We start from the raw sequence: 4950 nt of genomic DNA on the forward strand, positions 1-4950 counted from the left end.
GGAAGGAAAAAAAAAAAAGGTTAGAGTGGGAGAGAGCCAAAGCATAAGAGACTGTTAAAAACTGAGAACAAACTGAGGGTTGATGGGGGGTGGGAGGGAGGGGAGGGTGGGTGATGGGTATTGAGGAGGGCACCTTTTGGGATGAGCACTGGGTGTTGTATGGAAACCAATTTGTCAATAAATTTCATACATATATAAAAAAAAAAAAGAAAGTGGCTTGATAGATTAGAGAAAAAGGGAAAAAAAGGAAAAAAAAGAAATTATTTAAAAATTTGGAAAAATGAATACACTGAAGTAGACTAAAATGAAATAAAGGAAGTAAAATAGAATTAAAAAAATTTACACAAAAGTAAAAAATATAGTAGGAAAAATTGAAGAAAAATATTTTTAATAAAGGTTAAAAATATGGAATACTTCATGAATTTGCATGTCATCCTTGCACAGGGGCCATGCTAATCTTCTCTGTATCATTCCAATTTTAGTGTATGTGCTGCCAAAGCACTGTTTGTTTGTTTGTTTTTTGCACAAAATTTCATGTCAGGAAACTATAAAATAGTGGGCTAATGCCTCCAAAGTACTGAGGAAAAATAATTTTGGATATTTTTTTTTGAAATTTCAGTATAGGTGATACACAATGTTATAATAGTTTCAAGTGTATGACATAGTGATTCAACAAGTGTATATGCTATGTGCACTACAGGTGTAACTACCATCTGTCCTGTTAAATTGCTATTACAGTATCATTGACTGTATTCCTTATGCTGTGCCTTTTAGTCCTATGACTTATTCGTTCCATACTGGAAGACTGTATCTCCCTCTCCCCTTCACCATTTGGCCCAACCCCACACTCCCCACCCTTCTGTCAACCATCTGTTTGTTGAATATATATTTCCATACTGAACTCCAAAGATTTTACCTGAGTACATGGGCTAATTAACAGTGTGGGAGAATAAAGTCCTAAGAGAAAACTTCAATCCCACCAGGTTAAAACGAAGAGGTTGGAGTTTGGTACTGTCAGAGTACATAGGACTTGAGGAGCAAAATCCTAATAAGGCTAGCAGCACAGGAAAGAGAGCCTCAAAGTATCTGTGGAGTCTTCTCTCAGAACATTCTCCAACTCTTAAATTGTGCAGGTGAAGGGCAAGACTCTAAGTAACTGCAGTAGAAAGTAGTAACTAAGAAGCTAAAGCCTGAGGCAAATATCTTAGCAGCCACATAGCGCTGGGGCAAGAGAACCCTAGGAAGGGTAACCTCCATAAAAACCTCAGGCTTTGATTTGATCTACTGAAGGGCAACCCATAGAAGTTAGGGCATGCATTAGTTTTGTAAGACTGCCATAACATATTACCACAAACTGGGTGGCTTGAAACAACAAAAATGTATTCTTTCACATTTCCAGATGTCAGAAGTCTAAAAACAAGGTGTCAGCAGGGCTAGGCTTTTTCCGAAGTGGGAGTATACTTTTTTGCTTCTTCTGGCTTTGGGTGGTTGCTGGCAATCCTCAGTGTTCCTTGGCCTAAAGACCAAAAATCCATCTCTGCCTCTGTTTTCACATAGCATTCCTCTCTGTGTGTCTGTATCTTTTTATGGCCTTCTTATAAGGACACAACTCATTTGATTTAGAGCCCACTATAGCCAAGTAAGATATCTTAATTAACTAAATCTGCAAAGATCTTATTTCTAAATAAACTCATATTCTGAGGTTCCAGGCAGACGTGAATTTGGTGGTAGGAAATGGGCAATATTCAACCCAGGGTTGGCACTAGTAAAATACACCTGTCCTAACAAAACAACAAGCCAGTCCTTAACAAAATTAGGGGAAATATGCTTATAATTTTTCTGCTTAATGGTAGAAAATATAATCAAACTAATGAAATTTTTAATATACTATGTCTTGTATCAATTCATAAATTATAATGCATACATAAAAGGAATAGATCCAAAAACTTGGTAACCTAGAAAGAAACAATATAGATGTTTCAGATACTATGGTAATCAAGAAAATAGGGGGGAAAATAAGGAGAATATTAACAGAGACCCAGAAGCTATAAAACAGAATAGAAATACTAGAATAAAACTACCAAAATTGAAATTAATAATTCAATATATAGATTCACTAACAGATTACACATAGCAGAAAAGAAGTTTCGTGAACTTAAAGAGAGGCCAGTGGAAGGAACCCAGACTTAAGCATAGAAAGTAAAAAGGGATATACAATTTAGGAAAGAGCACAAGAGATGTAGAAAACAGTGTCAAGGTCAACATGTAAAAGCAGGTCTTCTTGAGAGGAGGAGAGAAATAGGACATAACAATGTTTAAGAGAAACTGGCATAGGGGCGCCTGGGTGGCGCAGTCGGTTGAGCGTCCGACTTCAGCCAGGTCACGATCTCGCGGTCCGTGAGTTCGAGCCCCGCGTCGGGCTCTGTGCTGACAGCCCGGAGCCTGGAGCCTGTTTCAGATTCTGTGTCTCCCTCTCTCTCTGCCCCTCCCCCGTTCATGCTCTCTCTCTCTCTCTCTCTCTCTCTGTCTCAAAAATAAATAAACGTTAAAAAAAAAATTTTAAAAAAAAAAAAAAGAGAAACTGGCCTAGAATTTTCCACATAAATATCAAATTAGCAAGAAGCTCTACAAATCCTAAGTATAAATTATTGTAGGCAGGTACATCACAGTGTAACTTCTAAAAACAAAGAGAAAATCTCTGAAGCCAAAGGTAGAAGAAAAGATACCTTCAAAGAAGAAATAGTTAAGGAGCGCCTGGGTGGCTCAGTTGGTTAAGCATCTGTCTCTTGATTTCAGCTCAGGTCATGATCTCATGGTTTGTGAGATGGAGCCCCATGTGGGGCTCTTCACTGACAACACGGAGCCTGCCTAAAATTCTCTCTCCCATTCTCTCTGCCCCTCCCCTGCTCGTGTACGCTCTCTCTCAAAACATATAAATAAACTTAAAAAAAACATTTAAGATGTCAACTGAATTTTAAACAGAGACAATTAAGCTAGAATACAATAAATTGTCATCTTTAACATGTTGAAAATAACTGCCAACTTATAATTCTATTCCTTGTGAAAATACTTTTCAAAAGTGAGGTATATATAGAGAAAAAAATATTTGTTTCTGGCTGACTTGCTCTTACAAGGAAGTTACTCAGGCAGAAGGAAAATATACTAGATGGAACCATAGAGATTCATGAAAGAAGGAAGAGCATCAAAAAGGCTAAGTATTTTTATAAATACAATGCTATGGATGGCTTTAAACAATAAGAATAATGTTTCATACATTTAACACATGTAGAAATACAATATATAATAATAATACAAAAATCAAGGGTGGCGGTAAGTGGAGTTAAACTGTTTTAAGGTTCTTAAACTGTTTAGGAAGTGATAAAAGGACTTACTAATTTAGGGTTGAGTGTAATAAGATGAGGGTGTATGTTACAATCATTAAAGTATTATGAAAAGAATACTTAAAAGAACATAGCCAATAAGTGAATAGAATTTTAAGTGAGCTAATTCACATTTCAGAGTAGGAAATCAACTAATATGTTTTAAAGTTGATATATCAATAAGCAGAAATATCAGTAACATTTTAGAGTTACTGAGAATCTACCAAAAAAAAACCTAAAACAGAAATAGTGTGAAGTGGTGACCTCTGGAAACTGAGTAGTATATAGGGCACCACATAACAACATTTTACTTTTTTTTGGTCTTATTTACTGCTTGCATTTTTGCTATGTACATGAAATATTATGAGAACATGTTTTTAAACAAAATTTGTATATTGGAAAATTGTATACTTTACCTACTTCACTTAAAAATATTTTAACCTGAATAAATGAGAAGTTATACACAGTTCTTCATCTCTATCATTCTGGTGAATTTCTGATTCTTTAAGAACAGTTCAACTATTGCTTTGAAACAGTCTTCACTCTTCTGGCAAAACTTCATTACTTTATTCTCTGAGTTGTTATGATGCTTTGCACCTACTGTATGTCTCTTAAAGTGGTGGTAGTGTCTTTCCTACTTCCATTCTGCAGGCAGAGGTTATTTTGCGATCTTGTTTCCACAGCACTTAGCAAAACTCTAATGCCTTTAGGTGATTAGTCCCTGAATGTTGAAAAGACATAGGGTCTTTCTATTCCCTTATTACAGGGTAAGAAATTCTATTTACCAAGGGCTTATTTATTCCAAAATCCTTAAACATCCTGTTCAGTCTCCTGTAGCCATCTTTTGTTCTTCTGCTTGGTATGTGTCTATGCTGCATTTTGCAGTGTATTTTGTCCTGTCTTGCCCTTCTCATCCTTTTTTTCACAGTAAGTTTCTCTATTTAACTATTTACTTTGGCACTAGTTTAAGCTGCTTCATGAAGTCCAAACATCTACAAAACTGACAAAGTCATCTGTGCATTGGGTCCCCCAAGTTCTATTGTTGAATTATGACCATTTCTTTTCTTATGACTAACTTTTAATATGGAAATTTCCAAACATATATAGAGGAGAGAACTGTATAGTGAACTGATGGCTTCATCATCCAGCTTCAGTAGCTACCAATAAATGGACAATTTTGTTTTAGCTGTACCCCACCCACAATCCTTCTAAATTATTTTGAAGCAAATTTAAGATGCGATATAATTTCATCTACAAATATGTTAGTTTTTAAAAAGTTTAATTTCCTAATACTCTCAAATAGCCAATCAGTGTTCCTATTTCTCCAGTTATTATATGTATATATTGTGTAAATGTTTGAACTGGGATCCAAATTAGGTTCACATATATTTTGTTGATAAATATCTTAAGTCTCTCTTTTTTTTTTAATTTTTTTTCAACGTTTATTTATTTTTGGGACAGAGAGAGACAGAGCATGAACGGGGGAGGGACAGAGAGAGAGGGAGACACAGAATCTGAAACAGGCTCCAGGCTCTGAGCCATCAGCCCAGAGCCCGACGCGGGGCTCGAA

The 4950-nt window shown here is 35.9% G+C and overlaps 1 non-coding gene across 1 annotated transcript; it reads right to left on the reverse strand.

Annotated features, from left to right (window-relative positions):
* Positions 1-399: 399 nt before the first annotated feature.
* On the reverse strand, positions 400-502 carry LOC115513117. The gene has a single exon (XR_003968544.1). It is a non-coding gene; the product is annotated as a U6 spliceosomal RNA (small nuclear RNA).
* Positions 503-4950: the final 4448 nt, after the last annotated feature.

The sequence above is a fragment of the Lynx canadensis genome, chromosome B1 (assembly GCF_007474595.2).
Source record: "Lynx canadensis isolate LIC74 chromosome B1, mLynCan4.pri.v2, whole genome shotgun sequence".
NCBI classification, from domain to species: Eukaryota; Metazoa; Chordata; class Mammalia; order Carnivora; family Felidae; genus Lynx; species Lynx canadensis.